This window comes from Pipra filicauda, unplaced genomic scaffold (assembly GCF_003945595.2).
Source record: "Pipra filicauda isolate LSUMZ 115617 unplaced genomic scaffold, ASM394559v2 scaffold10_size6260569_pilon, whole genome shotgun sequence".
Lineage (NCBI taxonomy): Eukaryota > Metazoa > Chordata > Aves > Passeriformes > Pipridae > Pipra > Pipra filicauda.
In genome coordinates this window covers 2,061,389-2,087,058 of record NW_024103541.1, presented here as the reverse complement: position 1 = coordinate 2,087,058, position 25,670 = coordinate 2,061,389, and the positions used below count along the sequence as shown (strand labels likewise).

General features: G+C 41.9%; 1 protein-coding gene across 4 annotated transcripts in view; it reads left to right on the top strand.

Moving 5' to 3' along the window:
• Window positions 1-25,670, top strand: part of SEMA5B (semaphorin 5B) — a 270,787-nt gene that overhangs the window by 75,190 nt on the left and 169,927 nt on the right. For all 4 annotated transcript variants that reach the window (XM_039381823.1, XM_039381820.1, XM_027725635.2 and 1 more), the window contains exon 3: window positions 9,070-9,130. The gene's annotated coding sequence lies outside the window, so the exon portion shown is untranslated. The remainder of the gene's footprint in view (window positions 1-9,069; window positions 9,131-25,670) is intronic.

Here is a 25,670-nt window from a genome sequence, read left to right as displayed (position 1 = left end):
TTACAAGAAATTGCTATTTATAGTTTGTGCTCATTTTGTGCTGTCTGAAACTAGGAAAAGTTTCCGCTTTGGAAAGATTGTAGTTTCTGTTTGGAAAATAGAAAGGCATTTTTAAGCTCCTTATTGAAAAATAATCTTTTATTTTGACAGAAATATAAAATGTTTCTCTCTGATTTTGTAGAATGATGGACCCAACACAGAGTTTTACAGAATAACCAATTTGGTCCCATACTGTTGATTCATTTCCCTTTGGACTGTCTAGCAAAGAGATGTGGGTCCAGAAGATGATTTCCAGGGGAAATGGCAGTATTGTTCCTTCAGACAGCTCCCAGGCTAGGAGTCTTCTGGAAGATAGAAGACGTGAAGGAATCTGCAGGAAACAATCAAGTGGTGCCATTAACAGACAACAGTCTGCAGAGAGGTGTTCAGTAAGCCCCAAAAATCTCAGAAACACTGTTCCTTTGGAGATTGGTATACTGAGCATAGATCTGGTCATATGACAAGGGAGAACGGGATCTTGCTGCTGGACAAAAATACATGTCCAGAGGGTCCAAGTGCCATAGTCCCTAGAGAAAGAAGGAATAGTCATGTGCTCCTTATGCTCTGGAGGTTCGCTCAGTCAAGTCCCTCCTGTGCCCTGGGCAGTGTAGAGACAGAGGAATCTTATCTTACTGAGAACTGTTCGACTGCTTATCAGGGATCCTAGAAGCCCTGTGAGTTCGATCTTAAAATGTGCTTGGACTTGCAGTACTTTGTTTGTGGCATGGCTGCTGCAAACCTGGGGCTGCCGGCCTGGAGCCCTGAGTGCTGTAAAAGCACCGGCGCTGTTTCTCTGGTGTCCCGCAGTGTGAGCTGGCACGGAGCAGTGCAGGGTGCTGACAGAAATCAGCAAGACAAACTTGGTCCCTTCACATCTCTTCTTTGATAGACCCGGCAAATCCAGAAGACTGGATGTGTCAATGGAGACAAATCAAGCTTTCATGTCAGAAGAGAGTTGTCTTGGAAATTTCCTGGGCAGATCTACTGATTGCACCCTGGATCTGGCTTAGAAACTGTGCAAAAGGTGATCTTGGCTCAGTAGTTTTACTTCTTTGATCTTCACTGTCCAGAATAGCAGGCAGCAGCTGTACTCTTTGGAGGAAGAATAGGCATTTTCTTTGACTAAAGATGTTTGCAGTCATTTCCTGTTTCCCCTTAAATTCTTTTCATAGTCATATTTTTAATGCTAATGAGAACCATAACTAGATGTTTAAAAGATCCTTCATCCCTTGAAACATCTTTTGGAATAGCCAAAGACAAAAAAACCCCAAAACCTAATGAACTAAAGCTCCCTCTCCAATCACCTAAATTAATCAGTGTTAAAGAAAAGTGTGCAGCGTGGTGCAGCCCTCCAGGGCACTCTGGCCGGCTCCATGACTTATGTTGCCTTGTCTAGGTATCCAGACGTGCTGTGGTGTGGGATTATGCTCTGTCCTCAGGTGCCTGCCACACTTACGCCATGTAATCAGACTGAATTCAGGATGAATGTTGACTACAACAGAAAATTATTTCCAAGCAGCTGTAAGTCTAGTTTAAACCTTTTAGGATCAAAATTTCATCTTCAGTATAAATCCACTGAAGGCAAGAGTTTATCTTTTACAGCTCTTGAAAGCAGAATCTAGAGCTGAGGGTTGCCTTCAAGCAGTTGTCTTCAAGCAGGGCTATCCCTGGCCCTCCTTCCATGACCTTCCATGCTTTTGATGACGGCCTTTAATGGTCATGGCTGCGTGTGGAATAGGCAGGAATGAAAAGAGTTCCTAACTCCAGGATGTTCTTGCAAGCAATGAGAACTAGTGTTTGGGAGGCACCAGCCCATAAGTAGGGGTTCCCCCTTCCCCAGCTGCACCACTGGCTTGCCATAAAATCCTTGGCAAATCACTCACCTCTGGAGTTCGGTTTTGCTTTTGTACAGCAGGAACAATGGTTCCTTTCAGCTCTGCCTCCACAGTGGTGATTGCACAGGGCTAACAAGCAGTAATGCAGCCTTCAGGGAGCGCCAGCGCTGGAGCTGCTCTAGCAAGTGTTTTGTACTGGGAGAAGAATGGATCCTTAAGATATTTAATCAACAGTTTCTGGGTATATACCCCTCCACTTCTGGATTAAATGCTCTTAGTGATTTAGGGCTTTATTATGTTCTTCTCTCTTTTGTTTATCTCATGTTCTCATCAACAGGAGCTTCACTTTAGACCATGATAAAGCATTTCAACCATACTTTTACTGGCTATTGTTGTTAGGAAATCTTAAACATTTTTTTTTTTTTTAAATAGTGACCCCATTCTCACTTTCTGAACTATCTTGACTTCTTTTAAAGGGAAGCAATAATGAATTTCCATATGAGCTATACCTTGTAAAAAGATTATCTCCATTTGCTCTTTTTAGAAAATTTTCAGAAGGGAAGGCACTGTCCCAATGCACAGAAGCAATTTTTCTTTTCAATGGATCCTGTGACTCAAATCTAAACCTTTGCTCTCAGAGGAACACTTTTCAAATGTTTACTTACTGCTTGATTCCTGATAGGCAGTCTGGAAAAAAAAACAGATGAGGTGTTACTCTTGAAAGTTATACTGCTTTATATTGTTTGAAAAGCAGAGATTGAACTGATTTGTCTAGCAGCTTGCCTTGTCTCAGCTGGGGGAAAGAGTTCCTTTGTAGCTCAGGCTTTTATCAACAGTCCAGTAAAAGTGTTTTATATATATACATAAAAAAATCATACAACATATAAAGCCTTTTATCCCAATGGCTCCAAAGTAGTTGACAAATTTGTCAAATAATTTGTCAACTGCTTTCCTCAAAAATTATCTCTTACTCCAGAAAGATATCATGGAGGTATTTCTATGTTATGTGAAATTACTCTTCCTACTAATAGCTTTTAAAGTAACAATCAGACTTGTAATGCACGAATGACAAAATTTTAATCTAAGAATTTTAGAATTCCCCTAATTTAGAATTCAGAATTCTAAGAATTTAGAATTCCCCTAATTATCTTAGGGGATTTAATTAAACATGAAGCCACCTTCTTGTACTACTGAAGTCAGGGGGAACTGATGCACAAGATGTGCTGGGCAGGAGAGAAAAAACACTGTGTGTGTGCTGTGGGTAACTGGGGGAAAAATATATATAAATAATCATACGGTGTTCTGACAGTCACTTGGTGAAAACTTCCTGTGTTCTGCAGCACAGCTGGTGTTGTACTGTTGTGTATGGACACAGATTGTTGTGTACGGGCAAAAAATGCATGATGGGGATGCCTGGTCCTCTCTGATGCCTCTGTACTCATCCTAGGCTTGGAGAGGAGCCTCTGTGCCAAGAGTGAGTTGTTTTCCAGGGGCTGGTAAAATTCCTCACAGCAATTTGCCCTTTACCTTACTGGGGACACCATGACCTTCCATGGCCACTTTTTCCATATCAGCCTTATATATGAGCAGCGTTTGCCTCTTCTGGAAGGGCTCTGGATACACATCCCACATCCATACGCACTCTGCATCTGTTAGGCTTCATCAGAGGATCCTCTTGGCTCCTGAACCTTTCCCTTGTGCAAGTCGTGAGCAAAACCCGTTGCAAGGTGACTGAGGGTTTTGTGATGGGATCCACAGCATGAGTGTGTTAATGGAGTCAAGTGCTATTTATTGGCTCCAGTGTGTTTCACTGCACCCTTGGCGCGTTCACGCTTCCTGTATGAAACTTGGCTGAAGGAGTCAGAACTGCAAGACATCATCCCAAATTCCAGCTGGGATGCGTAACTTGGCTACATGACACTCTCCCCTCTTTGCCCCCCTTAACTACTTCCCATGTTAAATAGTTTCTCAGGACTCAAAGGGGAAGGGGGAAATAATCTCCAGGCCAATGATTCTGATAAATAGAAAGATTGCATAAATAAATTAGCAATGATTAATAGTAAGAAAATGTCACTTGTCTCACTTGCCTGGAAGTTGTAGCTTGCTGAAATGACAGTCTTGCTGTTGGGGGGTTGGGATGCAGAGATTGAATGATGGGGTTAGGGATTTATTTTATATGTATTTTCAAATTGAAAAAAAAGTGTGATTTATTTTCTTTTGCTGCAGCCTGCTCCAAATTTTCAGTTTTACATTAATAGCTGTGGGAACAACAGTTCTTACTGCCATGTACTTTAGCTATTACCACTGTGTCTGGTTTGACAGTACATCTCTCAATTTATTTTTTTTATTCCCTTGCAATCATAAAATATGTATCAGCCTTCCTTTTTAATCTCCTTTGGCATGTCCAGCTAGTTAATTTGTGTCTTTCCTTCTTTTGAATTTGATTTTTCTAACAACATATACTTAATCAGAAAAAACAAACCAACTGGCTATTAAAATTTCTTAAAAAAAAAAATTGAAATTTGATTGAATTCATATTTAATGGTATGATTTCTCCAGGAGCCCCTTACAGCTTTCTACCCCAAATGTTTGCTCCACTGATATTTTAATTGCTGTAATAATCAGCATTCTGAATACGAGGTCTTTCCCCTAGCTCAGTAAATCCATACCGGCTGAGTAAAGCATGTCTGTGATTTATGTGCAGATAAACAGCTTTGGATCCTGTCCAATCACTTCATCAGTTTTAATTCGGCTGCCTAATCAGTAGCAAACAGGAGGGTTGTTTTTTGTTAGTTTTTTTTGCTTTGTTTTGCTTTTAACAGGGTGTGTGTGGGAGTGCTAATACAGGGTTTGGCATATTCCCCAGAATGGCACAAATAGCTCCCCATTTCGCATCATCTTCATGTCAAAGTCAGCCCTGACTTTCTGAGAGAGTTTATAAGAAGGGGATGAGATGCCAAGCCCTGCCTTTGGGCTTTCGTTGGTATCTAAGGAACCAGGCAGATATGTAGTCTGAACAGCGAGCCTGCTCTTATCTCATAGTTTACAAAGGACATCCCTCAGATGCCTGAGCAAACTGTGTGTGTTTAGGGGTTGATGCCTTCAAAATTATTTCCACAGCATTCATGTTACTGCTGTTGCTGTTTCTCAATAGGCAGAATGACTTTGAAGGGGTCTAGGAGGTGGAGGTGACCAGTGCCTGTGGGGTGCAGCTGTGCGGGGGTAGGACAGTGCAGCCCACTCTCACCTTTGCACCTTCAGCCTGTCAGCTCTGTACTCAGTACTGTAAAAGCCAGGGGCATCCAGATGACTCCACACTGAGGCTCTTCTAGCTTAAGGCTCATGACCACAGCTCCTGACCTCATTTTTGTCTACAATAACCCAACCTTCCTGTTAAGGTTAAAACTTTGGACCTTTTACATTATCATCTGTGTCCAGAGGTGAAGTGTTCTCTGATTTATAAGCAGCCTCTGAAGGATTACAGAGAGCAACCCCATTTTGGCCATCAGATCTAGGGCAAGCAATACCATCTGTAATAACAAAGCTTACCTAAAGAGCTTAGTGTGGTTTGAGTAGTAAACCATGGCTGTGTGTCTCTGAACCTTGTCAGAAATCCTGGCTGCCCTTAATTTCAGCATGTAACTGTGCCTGGCCACTTCCTTTATGCTGGGAAACTGCAAGAGGTATTAGTAGCTGTTCTTCTGGATCTGTTTATTCTTGTTTCATAGCAGCACTTGCTATGCAGGCAGGCAGCAGGCTTGGGAAAGCTTCAATAGGCTCGGTGGCCACCCCTGGACTGTTTAGGAGGTAGGTTAATTGGGAAGAAGGCAGTGGCATTTCTACTGTGTCTTCTTAGGGGCTTACATCATAACCCAGATGACACATGCTAGCTGTTTTCCATGTCAGGTTAAACCCTCTCAGCTCTGTGTTTTACTCTTACCAAGAATCTTAACCAGAGCTGCTAAATTCAAACTTTTTGGCTCAGCCTTAATTCCTTGCACACACCCATAGCTGTAGGGGCTTTAATTAGACTTCTGAATCATCATGAAATTCAGAGAATTAGGCTGGGCTGGAGGGAAGGGCAGTGTATTGGGTTTGTGGCATTTTGGGATCAGTTCACAGTGCAGATGTGGGTGTCCCAAGAGACTCTGGGCGAGGTGTTTAATCCGTCTGCCGTGTTGAGTTTTTTATAGCTTGCAAAAGGGCAATAACACCTCCCTGTCTTAGACTGGCAATGAAGAGAGGATAAAACCCATTAATGAAGACAAGACATTTTGACCCTGTGGTGGTTCTGGTACAGCTCCACCTCAGCTACAGCACTCACTGGGCTTTTTATGTGCAGTCCTTGGAAGATTCTTTGAAAATGGCTGTGACCATTTTTATACTCCTCTTGTGCATGGTCAGAGAAAGGCAGCGTGGCTTGTCCAGGGCTGAGCAGCAGTCAATGACAAGGTGGCAATCATGCCCCTGCCAGCAGGTCCCACTTAGCAGAGCTCAGCTGGCAGCTCTGGAGGTGGAAGCATAACTTGGGGAGAGCAGAGATGCCACTTTCTCCTGCTCTGCAGAGGATGTGAGCCAACCATTGCACTAGTCCCCTGGACTCCTTGCCTCAGGATGGGCAGTTTTTCCTTTTCACTTTGGAATTCTCTGCTTTTGGCTAAGACAGCTGGGATTGGAGATGTGTGTGGAGAGGGAAGTTTGGCCATTATACTATGTTACTTATATAATCCTGCCTCTTTTTAATGGATGACAGCACTGCAGAGGGACTACCAGGCTTGGGATTCTCCTGGCTTTGATTTAGCAATCTGTAGGTTTGGTTCTCTTAACCTCAACAGGAGCTCTGAGCATTCCTGTTAAAATTAATGTGAAACAAACTTCCAGAGTCCTGAAAGGTGAAGACTATCCCATCTGTCTGTCTGTTGCTTTACTGGAGAGGTAGGAAAGGTTTCATGTGTAACCTGAGAGGGAATTTAAACATCTGAGAAGAAATTTCAGGAGAAGACTCAGTTTCTTGCAGATCAAAGGCTGAGTTTAGGGAATCCTCTATTTTCTGGCCAAAAGGGAGCTATCATGTTTAGAGAGGCAGGGTATAGACCAAAATCCTTCTGGTGATGAAACCTAGAGTTTGTGCTGACTGGCGGCTTACGTTTTATAAGACTACCTTTCAGTCCTGGAGGTTTGAGCTAACAGATGCATCTTGTTTTCTTACAAGCTGGTATACTGGTCTCCGAGCTGCCTCCTGGGATATCACCAAAGAAGCATTTCCACTGTTACCATTTTAAAGAGCAAAGGTCAGCTGGTAGTGAAGGCTGACTCCTTCTGGTGGGTGCTCTTTAGTTGTCCCACCTTCAGGATTCAGCCCTGTCAGAACAGCTGCAGAAATTTTCACATCTTCATCCATTTCCTATGATTTCTTCCATGAGGAAAGACTGATAGGAGAAGGAAGGAAGGAAATGTGAGAGTCTATATGCGTATTAGTCTTAATATGTTGAAAGAGGGGACTGTGAGAGCATTTTCAGGGTTATGGAAATGTGATGAATGATGCTTCTTGAAGAAAACAATTGCTTTAGTCCTCTCAGTGAACTGTGTGACTGGTTCCTCTGTTTCTGCAGTTTGGGTTTTTTTCAGATGGTGCTATATTTACTATGACTTTTTTTTTTTTTCAATTTCCCCTTTTCTCTCCTCTTCCCTTTTCCCCTTTTCTTTTTCCGTATTTTTACTATATAAAAGCCATTGTTCAAAGAATTACCAGAGTGGTAAGAGATCTGCCTGTGGCTGAAGTCTGATGGCCTGTCCCTGAGTGCAGCACCTTAACATACAGAAGTCCTCTAACCTTATATAGAGTTTTGACAGACCAGCTACCAGTTTCCCTGAAAAAAAAAGTTTTGTCTTTTTAGTATCTCTATTCCTTTTCTATGATGTAGAGTTAACAGCATGTGCTCCTTCTCAGGAGCACAGTGAGGAAAAACCCATCTGGTTTGTGAATGCTCAGACATTGCTCTAATGGAAGCCATGTAAATAACTAGATAAAGTATTTCAGTGGGATTGTCTGTCGAGCGTAATAGGTAGCAGGGTCAGAATCTCTTAGCAATGATTCATTTCTTTCTGGCTGAGTGGGATTTGTGCTCACAAGCCATTGTACAGAAACAGCTTCTGATTTTTACTTTCTCTGTCTTTTCCCTGCCTACACTTTGAGCTCCTTGATCTCTCCCTGATTGGCTCCAGGGAGCAGAGACTACCATGGTCAGTGTGGAGTTCAGGCCCAGGGTGCTGCCCTGTGGTGCTGACATAACACAAACTGAAGGATAAATTATTAAAAAATAATCTAGAATTTGTTATAATTTATCATAATTTTTGCCTCTTTCCTTTCATGAGGTTGTGGTAGAATTGTGGGTTTTAATTGTGGGATAAGACATAAGGGTGAATATAATAAAAATTTCAGGTGTGGGTTGCTTGAGCAAATTCGTTCAGTCTGAGCTTTGCTCTTGGTGTTTCAAAGAGGGGGGATATGGGCTCATAGCTGGTGTACCAGCTCTCTGCCCTGCCAGGTTTGCTATTAGGGCAGGGGCAAATTGTGTAGGATGCATTTACATGTCTTCATCTGGCTGCAGCTCCTGGATTGACTTGAACAGTTTCAATAGGTCTTCACTAACCTGAGTGCATCAGTCAGTAGTTCTGCTGTCAGAATGGAAAGTGCAGTGAACTCAGGCAGGGGTGAATGATGAGGCAGAGTGATGGCTGGTGGGGACGGGAGTGTTCTCAAACAGAGCACTGCAGTGAGCAATAAGATGTGTGCTCACAGCCCACATTTCTCACTGGTGTAAATCTCCCACTTGGAAACTGGGACAAGAGTGGTTCCTTCCATGAGCATTCAGGATTATGAAAAGTTCAGACAGGGCTGCACAATTTCTGAGTTAGATTGATTGTGTTAAAATATTTATTGTTTCTACAGACGTTTGCTGCTAGCATATATACAGACTAGGAGGTTTTCAAAAAGCAAATGATTGCAGGTGAAGCAAGTTTGGAAGCAACCTTCAGATGAGCATTAAGGAAAATTTTTACACTGCTTCGTGGTTAAACTTGAATAATTTTTTCATTACATTGTGTTTCCAAATAATGTCAAAATTCTTTCCCATCAGATAGAAGATGTAGTTAGAAATATCCACTGAAGACTTGTTTTCTGATGTTTCCACAGGTCACTAAGGATTTTCCCTGGAGCATGACTTTGAATATGACACTTCAGTAATGCAGAAGCTGTAAGTAAATAATATCATGTTTGCAACCCTTCTTTAAGAGCCGTGTTTACACTCTTTCCAGAGCTTTGCTGGAACTCATTTTTGCTAGACTTTATCTACCATGCAACAAGCTTACAAGGAAGTGACTGGAAGATGACGTGGTTTTAAAGTGAATTGTGCCATTTTAGGCGCTTTGCTTTATTAGCTTCTTGTTTAATTTAAGAATTCCAGTAATGGTTGCTTAATCTGCAGGAAGAAAGCTCAAGACATCTGTCAGTATTGCAGGCAATGCCACAAGCAGACAAAAATAAAAATACCTCATTAGCGTAGATTATCAGTGAATAAAATGCTATGATACATTACCAAAAGATGACATGCAAATTGGCACAGGACAAAGGCCAAGAACCTTACTTTGCTTGTTATATCACTAATTAAAAAGGCTTACTAGAAGCTGAACAAATGAACCCAAGGGACCTGATCATGTATTTGATGGCCTTTGGTAGCTTGATGTCAGAGTTCAGTGTCTGAGGAATCTTATCACAGAGGTAAGCCTTTGTGCAATTCCTGGTTGTGAATGCTTGAAAAAGATATAGTTTCCTTCTCTTCCTCAACTTTTTTTCCATCTTTTTCTAAGGCGAATTAGTAAGCTGCTAATTTTGGTATCTCTTTTCTGAATTCTGCATTGTATTTGCTAATGAATTCTCTCAGATCTGCTCAACTTCCATTTAATTCAGTCACCTACTCAACATCCAAACCTTTTGTAATAGAGAGAGTGCTAATTTTTCCATTTATTTCAATGGCCTTTCATCAGGTGTTATCATATAACTCAATCATTCAGCATTGGAATTTGTAATTTAATCAATAAAAGAAGGCCATGTTTCTCAAGGAACTGTAGTTTGCACTCAATAGCTGCACACCCTGGTGGCTATATCTGCCTGAAAAGTAGCAAGGAAAAGAGATGCCACTATTTTAGAATTAATAGATCTAATTATTTCATCTGTGCACTCATCTTGCAAAATCTAGAGGGAGAATCATGGATATTACTCAAGTTGCTATGACAAGCACCTTGTATGGGTATTGGCAACCCTGTACATGAGCAGTACTGTTCACATAAGCAGTTTGATATCAAGAGAGACACCTGTGCTGTGCGAGGTCCTCTCCATCCTTTCTGTTCACATGACTTTTATTGCACTGCTGTTGCTTTAGACAAGCGCAAGGGTGGTGTCAGGCCTGCCTTGATGTGATCACTGACGGGCTCAAAGCTTTGAGCACAGGGATCTCCCTGGCCTCAGTAAAAGGTGTCTGTGACCTGTGAACCTGCTCTGTCTGTGCCTCTGGGTTTGCTTCCACTGCTTCTGCTGCCCCAAAGGAGGGGATGGTACTGTGCTTGCTGGGCAGGATGAGGGGATGGCTATTCATTGCTGGCACTGAGAGCTCTCCTGGTTTCCTGCCCTGGCCCATCTGAGATGTGTGGTGTCTGGAAGAGCATCTCTGCTAATTCTGCTGGAGGTGTAAATTTTGCCCCAGGGATGAGGTTTGTTTTGCATTCAGCCTCTGGAAGGCAACATGCCTTTTTCATGCTGCCAAGCAGCTTTGGGCAAGGCCTGAGGGGGAGATTAAATGCCCCTCTGGAGAAGCACTTGTGGTGGGTCACAGCTGGGAGTCTTTCCTTGGCTCCTTGTCTTCTCAGTGAAATTGCCTGGACAGGTCTCAAATATCAGGTCTCTGAAGAGTCAGCCATGGTTTTGCTGATAAATTGCTTGTAAGTATCATGGTCTCAACTTGGCAAGGTCTGCAACACTCAGGATGAAAGGTATCAAAACTATTCATTCAGAAAATGGTAATATTTAAAATTACAGTAAATTGTTTGGTGTATAAGGGATATCAAAATGCCACTTTGCTTATGTCTCTCCCAAAGCCTGGTTGCTAGTGCCATAGCCACATTTTCTGCAAATAAAATGTTGAGCCAGCCATTGGTACACACATCTGGTGGGATTTTTAGAACATGTTTTTTAGTTGAAACAGGCACATTAGTAAAGAAAGGCTTAATAATACAACATTTTGGAGAATTTTTAATATGTAGGGTGTGGCATTTGGCTTGAAGATTTTAGAACTCCCCTTGAGTGCTACTCCAGATTGAATAAACAGGTATTTAGAGAGTCTTCAGGTACTTATTTTCCACCTGGGTTGACCGACTTTTCCTGTGGTAAGCACGTAATTTCATAAGACAGTGTAAGACAATCAGCTGATGAACTCCACAGCAACCACCAAAACAATGCCCTAAACACTCTGTAGCAAAAGATGTCACATAATTGCAATAGAGACTTAAGTCAGGGTTTGTTAAGTGTTGAACATCATGAATTGAAGAATGCCTGGACAAGCGTTGCGTTGGAATTGACTGCCCAGGGAGGTGGTAGAGTCACCATCCTTGGAGTTGTTCAGGAAACTACTGGACATGGTACTCAGTACCATGTTCTGGTTAACAAGTTGGAGATCAGTCAGAGGTTGGACTTGATGACCTCAGAGGTCTTTTCCAACGTAGATGATTCTGTGATTCTGTGCGATTCTGTGATTGAAATGTCTTGGTCCTAAATTCTCAGCAGTTCTGCCTTCCTGCAGCCCTCTTGAATTCAAGTCCTGTTCCTGCTTTGCACAGCCATACAAGAAATTTTTGGACAAGGAACATATGCAGTGTGCCAATCAGACAGCTACAAAATCTACAGAACTGCAACTGGCTGACAAATCTCTCCCTCTGCCCTTGGATAATACCATAGAAGCCTTTTTTTGTATGAGCAATGTTGTAAATATTGTTCATCTTTTTTTCATAATGCTATGTTTAAGTCTCTTTCCAACCTTTCAACAGTGCCAAAGGATTACCAAACATGTACCATATGATTGCTTATGATCTCTGATTCCTTCTGGTGCCCTCCAAATAATGTCATTAAAGCCAGTGCCGTTCTGCCTGTTGCGTTTAGCCAAATATGAGAGCAGAATTTCTCCCACTAACTTAATGTGCTGTATTTGAAGATTGACTTTCAAAGCAACAACTGGCCAAAGCAATCAGTGTTTTGTGTGGCCAGGCAACCTAGGGAACCCTACTGTAAGAAGTGAAAAGCTTTCTTATGAGGACTGTGGTTGAAGACGTTTCTTGGGATTGATTTAGACTCAATAGCTCAATGCTTTGTGGAACTGGAGCATCTTCAGAAGTAAGCAATGGCACATGCAGACTGCCCCTCTCTCCTTCCCACATTAATGACTTCCTTTTTTTCACCTAAAAAAGAGAAAATATGTAGTTATAGTTTAGTCCTGCTTTACAGTGGTGTTTTGCACAAAATCATGCAGGTGTATAGTACGTCCAAAAATATTTACATATATGTTCATTAATTTTTCTCCACTACTATCCCTTGCTTTTAAGTTACTAAAACATTCTGAAGCACTTGGTTTGTTTTTTCTGTCCTGCTCCCTGCACCAAATCACTCATTCTAGTGATTCAATGCAGATCAGGAATTTTGGGGGGGGAAAAGAACGTTGCAGCCAGTTTTAGCTCATCTCTTAAAGGTTGTTGGGTTTTGCTTCCACAGATTTTGAATTCAACAGGCTGCAGAAGGACTGGGTGTCATTTAGCTATTAAAGATTTTTGTTTTCCTGCTTATTGTGAAGTAGCATCATTAACACAGGGAAATTACCATGCTTCACTGTACTGTGTCCATGGTACATTAGAGGCCCTTTTCCATTGTTAAAGCTGAGTCTATTCTTCTGTAAAATCAGGGTCCCATTGGCAGTTCTTTGGCTAGTGAGACAGAGGGACTATTTATTGAGAAGAAGAGTGGTCTAATAAAGGGGAAGAAGTTGAATGTGACAGCAGAATGTTGGTTTATAAATCACTCCATAATTGGGCCAAAATATTCATCCATTTTCAGAAGGCCAGGGAGAAAGAGGACTGCAGTTTTGGGGTAAATGAGCAACACAGTTTTTCCAAAGTGCATTTTAGAAAAGTCAAGCACTCAATCCATTTCTCTTCCCTATACCAAGTGCTGTGCTTTCAGGCTAGTGGAAACTGGTTTGTATTGCTTTATTTTCTTCTTTGAGATGGCATATTGGCTTTTGGTGGAGAAATTGGACTTTTGCTTGAATATGTCTGTATTTTACAAATAGCTTTTTAGTTTAATAAGATGAAACCAATTAATCAGAAAAGTCATTGCCAATGGATTTTACAAGTACATAAAAATATATTGCTTTTTCTTGAAACATTTCATCACCCTTTTAAATGTTCTTTTTTCTTTCCTTTGCCACCAGCGACAAGGAACTGTGATGAATTTGTGCCCTCATACCTTTTCCTGAAAACGTTGATCTTTGGCCCTGATTGTGTATGTGTGTGTAGGGGGGGTGTGTAGACATGTGCATATGTATCTATTTATTTCTGTTGTTTATTTCTTGTCCCAGTGTTCAGTGTGTTTAACTTGTGGCCTGAGGTAAAACAGAGCACACAAGCTATAAAAAGTGGGGCTATAAAAAGTTATTCTTAAAAGGTTACTTGAAGTGGCACAGGACCCAAGGGCTAATGAGCAATCTCTCAAAGCCACATGTTAAGGCTGAAACATTTGGCACAGCAGAGACACTGAAGAAGGCAGTAGCACCTGGTTGTTACCCCACTGCATCCCTGGGAGAGGACATGTCTCCTGGAAACTCTTCTGAGGTCCCTCATTATTCCAGCTTTGCCTTGCAGCTGAGGGTGGGGACAGAGACCCGCGGTCCTGCAGTGGCATGGAGCTCTGTGGAAATGAGTTCTGGCCTCTGCCTGCCTGTCTCTGAACAGTATTGCTCACTTAATCACCTATAGCAATATTTGACTTGGAGGGAATTCTAACATGAGGCCCTGCCAGCCTCCTCTACCCCTAAATTTCCATCAACTCCCTGCCTGCAAGAGGGCTGGGGAACACGCAAGTCATAGGCGCATGATGAGGAACTATAGGATTTCTATCTCCATTACCTCAGCCTTCCCCAGTCCCTTGTAGCCTTGCATTCTGGTTAAAATGCAAAGGATATTTATTAACTTCTTTGAGCATGTGGGGCAGTAACCAGGCAGGCATTGCCTTGAGATGACACGGTTTTCTCTGCTCTCATCAACTCTGTAAACTGAAGCATAAAGAATCTGCTTTGATTTCTGGTAGCTTTGCTGGTTTGCTTTAGTTACCAGCTGATACAGAGATGACTAAAACATGGTACTTTGGGGTAAAATAGGGTGTCAGCCCAAGTACATGGCATATGACACACAAAATTAGCTGTTGCAAACAGACATCTCTGTTCACATCAGCTTTGCCCAATCCTTCAAGAAAACGTATGTGTCATCTGAAAGAAAAACAAACACTAAATTTGGGCAATAGGGAAGGCTTTAATTCTCTTCTCCTGCAAGCAATGGGAGTGCCCTGCAGGACAGTGCCCTTTTTTGTATCCTTGCTTCCATTTAGCAGTGGTTCTCACATTTTAAAAGTAGGTCTAGATATTTTACCAGCAGCCTGACATCATTACTAAGGCTCTGCATATTTACTATATAACTGGTGATCTAGTTGAAGGAAATTATTACATGAGGACTTTAAAGTAGATGCCCCTTTCAATGGAGTGTGAACTTCAGCACAAACCAAACAGCTGCTTCGAGTCCTCCTGGATTTATGAAACTCTCCCATTAGCCACACCAAGTTGTGAATGATGCTGCCCTTCAAAAAGCCAGGACAGCCCAACACCTCCTTCCAGTAGCTGTGGTGTGAGTAGCACGTGCTGGTTTACATCCAAGCTCTTCTGCTGTTTATTTAATTCTCACCTGCTTTTTAGCATGTGTTGAATTCCTAGCCTGTCCTTCGTATTAAAATGACCATATTCCTCTAGGGAAACCTCCATTTCAAACAAATGGTACCAGCACCAAACAACTACTTTGTGGTATCCAGTTTTGTCCTGCATTTGTTTTAAAGCTTCCCAGGAATCCTTGGCTACTTCGTACAAACTGTTAACTTGAGGGTAATAATTTTGTCTGGGTTTTGTCACAGAAATTCAATTAAGGAGGATTATGAACACAGTTGTAGGCCTGTTTCATTTACAGTTGCAAATGAAACCCAGGCCACACACTGATCGTTTATATAGGAAAGGAGATGCTGTGTAGTTTTGAGTGGCCGAATTACCTGCATGTTCCTTTGTGTGGCTTCACTTATTGCAGAAAGGAGGGGAGTGAGACTTGCAAAATGAACAAAAAAAGTAGTAGAAAGGCGGGAAAGAAATCACCAAGAGAAAAACTACCCCCACTGCTTTTCCCTGGGAGGCAAACATCCCTTCTGCACATAATAAACTCCACAGGGAATTTCTTCCTCCTTAGAAAACATTTCCCAAAGGGCAGGAGTGAGTAGTCCTTTATTTATTTATTTATTGTTAACAAAGAGCAATATTCTGTTTTCATGGCCTTGGTTTGGCTCCAAGTCCCAGAGCCACCAGGGACAAGGCATACGGTTTCACTTTTTTTTATTTTTTATTTCTAGGCTGTGAAAGCCAACTTTTTAATTCCTTTTTTCTCTTTTCAAGTTTTTCTGCAAGCAGCTGAATTCCCCAGGTAGGAAAGGGGAGAGGAGGGGGAAGGGAAGAGAAGATGCTTACCATATTGGAGCAAAATGATAGCTGCTGCAGAGGCTAGCTCCAGGTGGAAGCAGCGTGTTTGAAGGGAATTTGTTTATTTGGGGGATGCCTTTTTAAGTTATGAAAGGCAAAACAAAGGCAAAAGTTGTCTTGATGTCCTCTGATGAAATGTCTGTGTTTGTAGAGGAGCAATATGTCTCAGCTTTGCTTTGCAACAATAAACTTGGGAATTACTTTGCACTGCTCTGGAGATACATGAAGGGCAACTGCACTTGAGTCACCTCGTTCTTCTTATGCAAGATTTATCCCACAGCTTTGGGCTCTGTCCTCTAACCTTTTGGCTGGGAAATCCCATACCGATTTCCCTGAGGTATTGCCTGCCTGAAGATGTGGAGGATAAGGCTCAACTTCCATCTACTGATTTTTATTCATAAGGAGTTATCACCGTTTTGCAGATGGGGAAGAGAGAGGTGCTCAAAGGTGGAATTGCAGCCCCAACTGAGTCAAGAATAGGCACAGTCCCAGGCTGTTCCCTGTATGAAGTATTTCCTGCTGGTGAGTGCTGCAGTGTCTGCTAAGGGACCTACACCTTTGGTTAGAGCTCTCTCCAGGCATATTGTTTAACAACTTGTTTTCCTCTTGTTTCTTGCTTTCTTCCTGATCCTTCAATTCTAGTAAGGGCTATACTGTCCTTACTGTGGTTTCAGCTACGTGCTTAAGAGGCTTACTGAATTCTTCACCAGATGAGGAGAAGTAAGCGCTTTAGTTTCTAGCTTTAGATCAGATACTGTTTCTGTACATCTCTCTATACAGCCTTGGCACTGCTAAAGACTGAAAGAGAAGCAGGCAGCTTATTAACTCTCAAAAACTTCAGCAAAATTCACTGTAAGTGTTACAGTGAAGTGTGAACAATATCTACTTTTGCCCCACATCCAGGGCAGTTCATCCTGTGGTGAGGGGCCGCTACAGCAATTTGAATTTCTCAGTTGTTTTGTGGCAGAGTTGTTTTGTGTCAAACCAAACTTCTTGTTGAAGTAAAACCTGGATGAAAAGAATGAAAGGCCTTATGTAAAGGATGATCTGTGAGTCTCTTGCTTTTTGGGCACCTTTTCTGAAGAAGTTAGGACAACTGAAATCAGTATCCTCAGCAGCTTTCAGTCCAGGTGAACATGGCTTTATGGAGAGTATTATTACTCGATGGATTTGAGTCTGAGTAACCTTGCAGAAGTCAATGGATTCACGCTGGCACAAAAATAGTGAGGGAGAAAAAGAGGAGGATTAGGATTTTGCATAACTATCATACTATTTTGTTACAACTGATTGGGACAATCTGTCATAATCCAGTTTTGGTGTGTAATGGGGGAAGGAGATGAGCATCTCCAGAGGGTGACTCACCAGAAGGGCCTTCCCACACGTGGCAAGAGCTGACCTTTGGGACTGCTAGTCTACTCCCGCTGATGTACCAAGTGCCTGGTGCCTAGGCTAGCCCAGCTTTCAGGTGAATAAAGTAGGGTGAGATGAATCTCTGCCTACGTTTCAATCACATGTTTCATATTTGGTAAAGCATATAAAAATAGCCTTTTTTTAGCATCTTTCAATCTGTAGATGGTAGAGTTAGATCCTTAGCCAGCATAAATGAGATAAACTTCAGTGCTGAGCTGAGTTTGCTGGAGTAAATTCTGCTTTGCTCCAGTTCAAGCAGTTTCAAATCTCCATGGAGTTTTTTGTGGCTGTTCTGGTAGTACCTCTAAGTTTAGTACCTAAACTTCAGCAAAAGGATAGAAAGAGGCTGCATGGTATATAAGGTAAACCTGATTTCATATGATACCTTATGATTTGGATAAAGTGCTTTTAAATTCCTGACATCTGGCAGCACTGCCCTCTCAAAGTGTAACAGAGGAATAATCCTTTCAAATCAACTCTGCTGGAGAGTGAAACGTTTTTCACCAGCCTAGTTTAAGAATCATATCTGAGCCTTTCACTGCTAACAGCACAAACAAACAGTGCACACAGGATGTAGCCATTTCAGCAGTTTCCCTCGAACTTGCAGTACATTTTAATTTATTTTCTAGGGGTTTTTTTGAACAAGTTTTTTTTACATAGAAGGAAAAATGTGTGGTTGAATCATAAAGCTAGATAAAGAATTGTGAGCCTGTGTTGGACTGAGGTCCTTTTCAGCCAGATAATGACTTTATCTGCTTATAATGGAAGAATTGAAAAAGATGTGGGAAAGGAAGACTGAAACACACTTGGGAGCCTATATTTCAGCAATGTGGGGGAGGCTGACCATTAATATGGGAATTAATAACCCTCCAAAGCCACCTCTTTTGAGCAGCTGCAGTAGGAACTGGCAGTCCGGAATGCACAGACTAATTCTGTTTCAGAGCAGCTAAAATTAAATGTTTGTTACAGCTTTATGTACATACCCTCTCAGCAGGAGCCGTTTTCCTTCCCTTTAGGCGAACTCAGAAGAGGAAGAATATTTAACAGCCTCGAACTACCCAGTCTGTGTGCCATATGTATACGCCACTGAGCCATGCCTGTGTTGTCAGTGTTTAGACTCTTCCTGAAAGGTGGAATCTGGCTGGTTGCTAGCAGTCCATGTCCTTAGAGGCACTGGAGCAAAATGCTAATGTTGATCAGAAAGAGAAGGTCTGAAATTGTAAGCAAATAGAGAAGATCCATCGTGCGTTTTCACAGATGATAAAAGGCTGAAAGTGGCAGTCTGCTTATCAAATAACTAGATTTATTGAAATAGCCTGTGCTCTCATTAAATGGTTTGCTTTTTATGTTTTTGTTTTATTTCATCTTACTGAAGATGTCTGGGGGTTTTTTTAAACCTACTATTGCTGCTGTGGAAAACTGGCTAATTTAGACCATTTCTTTTGTTAAAGCTTAAAGGAAGAGTGGACTGTAGTGTTCTCTTTTAACTGACATAGCGGGGCCTTAGAACAGAGATGGTCCCTGTCATGAAACCTGAGCTTCCTGGAAAACAAATCATAAAATTAATGTTATAAGTATAAGTTTGTTCCTTGCAAGATGATAGTGCTAGTGAAAGTGTGGCTACACATTTCATTTGGTGTAAGCGTAGTGCTGTCAGCTATGCTCAGAGAGGGAGGTAGAATTGATAATTTTTAATCACTAGAGAGAAATGAAATGCAGAAACAAAAATGTTGCTAGCATGATATGGCATCTCTGTGCTGAAAGGACCATTCCTTTCCTGGCTTAGCAAGGTATTGCATTTTGTGTTTTTGTTCCCGGGGGAACAAGCCACTGCTTTCCTCCTTTTCGGAAAACATTTGTAAGATGAGAAGTGGAATATTAATAATTGAAAATGCAAGTTGCAATAATGCCATTTGCATAAGGATATTTCTTGACCCATGGAGGATATTCACTGTTTGTTGGAGAAAAGATTAGCAGAGGAACTGTGGGAGCCTGATGGATCTAAAAGGCTACCTGGCAGTAAACTTATTTCTCAAGTGAATCTTAATGTGGTTCCCAAGACTGGAATTCTCTATTTGTAGCCTGCTCTTTTTTTCTGGAGGACCTGAGGCACTGTCAAGAGAATCAATATCCCCCTGCACTGGGTGTGGTGCAATAAGCAGATATTAACATCGAGAGAGGGTTTGTTAACAAAGGACTTGGAAACAGATCCTTCCTCCTGCAGAATTTGCTTTGTGAAGTTTAGCAGTGACCTTCACTGAGAAAGTCCTCCAAAGACATGTTAATGATGAACCACATGGAATTCAGCAGCTGTGGTTAAGAGTGGGTTGACTCCATGATATTTTAACCTATAGCTTCAGGAATTGTGGTGGTTTTTTGTTCGGGCTTTTTGAGGTGTTGTTTGTTAAGCCAGATGCTTATGCTGCAGAGCCATCCTTCCATGCTGTTTTCAATGCCAGCGGTACCGAAACATTACTCATAAAGTGCACACACTGTTACGATTCGTGACTTTAACTCTTAGCATATTTATAGGCCTCATTTCCATTTTTTGTGGTCTCATTAATGGAGCAGCAATAATAAATTGAAATGTTAATGGAGGATCATTTCACCAACAGCAGAAGGTATTAAAGAACTTGATAAGATAGTTGAAAGGAAAATAACTTTTTAGTAGTGTAATTTTTTAACCACTGTCCCTGATTGTCTCTTTCTAAACATGTGTAATTAGGGCAGTCTTGAAATTGAGAACATAATTTCAGATGGACAATTTTTAAATCAGCTTTCTGGATACCTTGCATGGGAGATGGACCATTTGTAGAAATTCCAGTGGGGACAGCCATTCTGGAAGTTGAAGCATGAGCAGACTTTGCTGTAGTCATGGTGGTAGAGATAGAAACCCAGAAAGTACCTTTTGTCTATGTGAGTTAATGCCCTTCATTAACAGAGTGTGAAAAAGTGGTCCTTCTTGTATAGAGTGGGCAGTTCACATCCTCTTGTGAAATACTTGGAGATAGTGTTAAGGTGTGGTCTCATATGGGACTTAAATTCCCCAACAGACGAGGGAATTGTACCTCAGAGTCTCTTGGTGGCACTGTACCTCACTTTTCCCACTGGTAAAGTGGACGGCTTTGAGTTAGTGGAACGTAGTAGGATTTTAAGGCTTGGTCATTTAGTATCTGTGGAGAGTTAGTATCTCCTGAGGGAGAGGAGTTACACTGTGGGGCAATCCTCAGCTGGAAGTAAATGGTACCAGACACCATCCAGGACCTTCCCCAGCGCCACGTTGTTGAAGACCTCTGTGCTGAAATTAGTTACAGCCGCAAAGACATTTCTATATGCATGTTTAGAAGTTGAAGGCTAAAACTCGTAAAACATTTGAAGTAAATTTGCATTCTGGCCCCTGGTCAGAGCATCTGTTTGAGTCTTTTGCTGCTTAGTTCCAGAAAGTTTGTTCCCAGTGAGTTTTCATCTCTCTGAGCAGATGCATTAATGCTTTTTGGACTTTGCTTACCCACAAATATAGCAGAAGCTTTGAAGTGGATTGGCAACTTTTCACCACCCTTCTTTCTCTTTTTTTTTTTTTTAAATAATAGGTTTAAAGGTACTAGAGTGGGTCAAGAATTGCATGTTTGAACTGTTTGTTTCCTGCAAGAAAAGAGATTGGCATTTAAATGTGTCATTCAAGCTAATCATCTCATAATCAGGAGTCTGGTGACCTAGAAACTTAATCTAGTCTTGTGAGTGCAAGTATCTGCAACTTTTTAAAGAAAATACAAAAATATTATTTTCAAATGAGACATGATTTGTCGTATTCTCTCTTTTTTTTTGTAGATACCATTAATTTGAAAATTAATGTGAGGTGCCATTGTCTTGCTTCTGTGCAGGCAAACTGTGTGAGCACTAGCCCACTGAGCTAAGCTGAAGGTGAGCAAGTACTTATGGAAGTGGACAGATAAATGCCAATGGAAGGCCATTTGAAACAGGAAGGAAAAAAAAAAAGGGAAGGTTATTTGTCTAGCCTTATTGGGAAATAATCAGAAAAGTGACTGGAAGCATTATATTTCATTTTTTCTTGCTTAGGTCTTGATTCAAAACTCACCAAAATGAGTGGGAAACTTTCCATGGTGTGCTTGATTTCAGGCTGGGATGCCCAGTCCTCACTTACTCTGTCTCCCTGAAACAAATTGATAAGGGCTTCGAGCAAATAAAGATATTTTCAACAACCAGTACTATCAACACTACCTGGCAGTGGCAAGGCAAACTCATATGTTGTGGCTGTAATGACTCTTCGACATGTAGAGAGGAAAACACTTGCTTTGGATATGGATATGGATATAACCCAATCACGTGGCATGGGGTTATGTGTGCAATAAGGTGTCATTTTTAGACAGACAAGTGACCTTGAAATGCTTATAATAGTTTGTTACATTGTCATCTTTTAAACTTCTTACTCTTTGGCTTTATTTCAGTTGTGTTTAATTTTCCCCCTGGTATTTTATGTCTTAAAAAATTAAGTGTGTGCAGATTTGGTTTGGGAATGGAGGTAGAGCACAGCTGGTGGAGTGGAGGAGCAGGGAGGGAGATCTTTTTAAAGCAGCTAAACTTGTAGCCAAAAAAGATACTGCATTTATAATGTTCCCATTCTTCTCAATACTTAACAAGAAAAATGATTGTGTGTGTGTGACGTGAATATTCAGCACAGAGCTTTGGTAGCTGACCGCTCTCTTTTCACAGCCATCCAACCGCACACACATTCCTAGGGGATTACCTCACTGCCAGCGCTCCTCAAAGTGTGGGATATGCCGAAGCCGACCAACTGCAAAGCTCCTTTCTCATCACTGTGGTGCTGATTTTAGGCAATGACCTTTAAAACCACAAATCTAACCCTACATCTACCCCCAAAAAGATTTTTCATCTGTTAGCTAAATGGGAGAGATGCTGGAAGTGGAGATAGGGTAGAGTCTGTAGGTTACGTGTAGAAATTCCTCTCCAAGCTTTCCACTCCCCTTTGGCTCTAAACACTCAATAACTTTCCAACCAGAGAATGTTTGTCCCTTCCTTCTCTCTCTCTTTTTTTGTGTTCTTCCCTTGTTTTGCATATTCTGACAACACTGTTTACTTCAGCCTGCAGCTCCCACTGCTTTGTGTGCTTTCTCTCCATCTCACAATTGCACAAATAAATCACTGAGGAAAATTTGCATTTGATGGGAATTTTTAGGTGATATTAAGTTTTATGGGAGGAATATAATGTATGTGAGTTGGCCTAATTAAACTGAATTTTCATTTGTGACACAGAGGTCTTTATCTGTACAAAGCTATTTTTGTCTTTCATCTTTTTTGCTATTAAACATGCCAGTGGATTTGAAAACCCGTGGATGACAGGTCTCAGAAAGTATCGTCTCTCTTGTAGCAAAATATCTGCTTATGCCAAGTGAAGCAAATCAGCATCATCAAAGAACTGAACAGTTAATTTATGCCAGCAATTTCTGAATGCCAGGAGGACGGAGTCCGAGGCCCATATATGTTGTAGCACCCTCTAGTCGCTCTGTTGGTGACTTGCGTTGCTCTAGAGGAGAGATAAGTCTGGCAAAGTTGTTTAGATCAAGGGAAAGTTGATTAAAAGTTTTTCCAGAGTTTCTGTGCCCTGATAGACTACATAGGTTGAAAGTGGCTTCCTTCCCCCTCCCAAACAGTGGTGTGTGCCCTGGAGCCCTGCTGGATTTGGCTTTGGTGAGCACAAGGTTTCTCTTGCCTCTGCCAGTCCTGCTTGTCAAGTGGGGCACAGTCCACAATGTGATTGCTGGGGCTGTGGACACACACTGCCTGTTCTGCCACACAGGTTGGGGTTGTAACACCTGCACAGTGGGGGGAACACATGGGAAATTCATCCCATTGGCTGCTGCAGCTTTGTTTCAGAGACATGAGGAACCAGCCTCCCAATTCCCATTTTTACCTTGTTCTTAAATACCTGAATTGAAGGGAAGGGCAGAAATGCCATTATACCCTGGGTCACACATCCAACTAGAGCATGCTTAAAGCATACCACTGAACAGGAACTTGGTCTGTGATATTTCTCCCTCCATGAGCTTCAGGAAGGGCTGTAAACCTTCTGCAGGATTCCCAGACCTGACCTGCCAGAGCACAGGTACTTGAGAGAGCTCCATGCAAGTTCTGTGTTTTTGACTTTTTCTGGAACAGGACTGGCAAAGTGTAACTTGAGATTGTCACACTGATTAATACTAATAATGCTGGTGCAGCTCCCCAAAGTGCATGAAGGACTGATCAAAGTGCTAGTTCCAATTTATTTTTCAGGCCTAAGATTTCCACACTTGCACAACTCTCTTCACTGCCATTTTCCATGCAAGGGGTCTGCGTGCCCCTGAGACTGATAGAGCATCTGCTGCTCTGCGAAGACAAAGATAAACTGGCTCATGGTGTGTTGTCATTTCGCTTGCTCTTCAGCATAAGAACAAGCAATAAGAATGCATTTAAGATGTTAATGAAATTAATGAAAGCCAGATCTCGGAAACAGCTGAGATTGTTGCCTGTCTCAGGCAGATTTGTACTTCATTTCAATTACAGATGAGCCAGAACCAAAACCCTGATTAGAATTGCTCCAAATTTTGGATCCACATCTCTCAGCTTTGCAGTTTTGATCAGTTTCCAGTGTTTAATTTTCTTCCTGTTTTATTTTTACTCCAGGTGTTTCAGTGTTTTAATTTTTTTCTCTGTGAAAGACTGGCCTTGGTGATGGACATGAGACCTGCGTCCCGTTGGCTCTGCAAAGGCATAATTTGGTTTCAGGATGCGCTGATACACACTGGGAGAGCACGTACTAGACTTTGGGCTGATAAACACTTCTGTGCCATCTATGCAGACAGGGGGCTGCCCCTACTGGCGTTCTGGCAGCTCAGTACGGCACAGTCCCTGGGAAGTCCTCCTTCCATTAAATGGCAGATATCTTTCTCAGTGGCCTGAAATGCCCACAACTCGTGACAAGTCCCCAGCTGCAAATCTCTCTGATGGTTTGTTACCATGCCTTTACCCATCATGCCAGATGACCCCACGGACAGTGCAGTGTTCTCAGTTTGCACGTATATAAATTCCATTGCAGAATTTATACTTTGATGGAAAAAAAGAAAGCCTCCCGGAGACAGTATATTAATAATGAACAAATTCCTTTTTATGTCTCCTGGATATAAGGGGACCTCAGGTTTTTCCCTGGGGAGGGAGAATGGTCTGAACAGCGCAGTTAGAAACCTCAGAGGCAGCAAGCACGCAGGAAAGGCTGGTTTATTATCTTTGTTCTTTCATTGCTGTCTTCAAATCCCAGGAATAGCATTACTTTGGGCCACAGGTATTGTGCAGTGCATTTTTAGGGGAGATTGAGAAAAACACCTGATCATAATGCTTTAAAAACATTGATAAAAGAGGAATAGGAAAAAATAATTTACATTAAATGCTACAGTGCTTCATTTACACAATATAATAAAAAGCAAATTTTGTGGTTCGAGTAATGATTGCAGGTTATTAAACTGGGCTTTAAAGGCTTTATAAATGAAAGCCTTTTAATAAGTGATGAACATGGATGATAATGCACTTGAAAATAGGGAGAATCTTCATTAAGCTTGACACATTTGTTCTCCACCCACCCACTTCCTTGTTACTTTTCTTGGTCCCTGGATCACTGTCACGAAAAATGCGCCAATGTGACAAAGCTTTAGCTGGAATACTACATGGGAAAGCACCACCTTCCATGGCTGCCAGGGCCTGGAGAACATGACTTCTTGGTAAGAGGTTGTAACACCATGGCTTTCCACTGGTCGGAGCAGGGGTTGTGGGGCAGCTAAAGCAAGTGAGACTCCTCTTTCAGAGCCAGATTCGTCACCAGATGGTTTCCATCTATGTGTGTAAGAGATCTCTCCTACGCCGATCGTTGAGAGATTGAGCGGAGCGCTCACTGAGACACTGCTCTCCCTGGACAGACTTTCAGTTAGAAAATTGGCAGCTGGTGATGCTACAGGCGTGGGGCTGAGAGGCAGAGCAGGGCTGGGCTTCATTAGGGCCTGATTCAGAGCACAGCAACATCAATGGGTGTCTTCCTACCGGCTTGAAGGATCTCACCTGGGCAGTGCTGGAGTGACAAACTTTGAGAATCGTTTCACTGCTTCTTTGTCTTTGCAAGGGTTAGTTCTGATTGGCATCAGATTGTTGCTGAGCCGTGCAGCAGATGGTAGAACTTTCCTTCTCTTGACCCATAATAAACTGATACTGGTGTAAGGGAAACTGATCCTGTAGGTACTGCCTTTTGATTAGATATCTGAGAGTCGTAAAAAACTTCCTGTCACGAGGGTGAGCATATCAGACAGCCCTGCCCAACTGCAGTTTTGGATAACTTAATTTTACCTGCTCAACTTCCCTCCTCATTTCAGTGGAATATTCTGCTCTATTTTGCCTAAATTATTAAAGACTGATGAGGTTTCCAACCTCGAAGTGGCTGCAT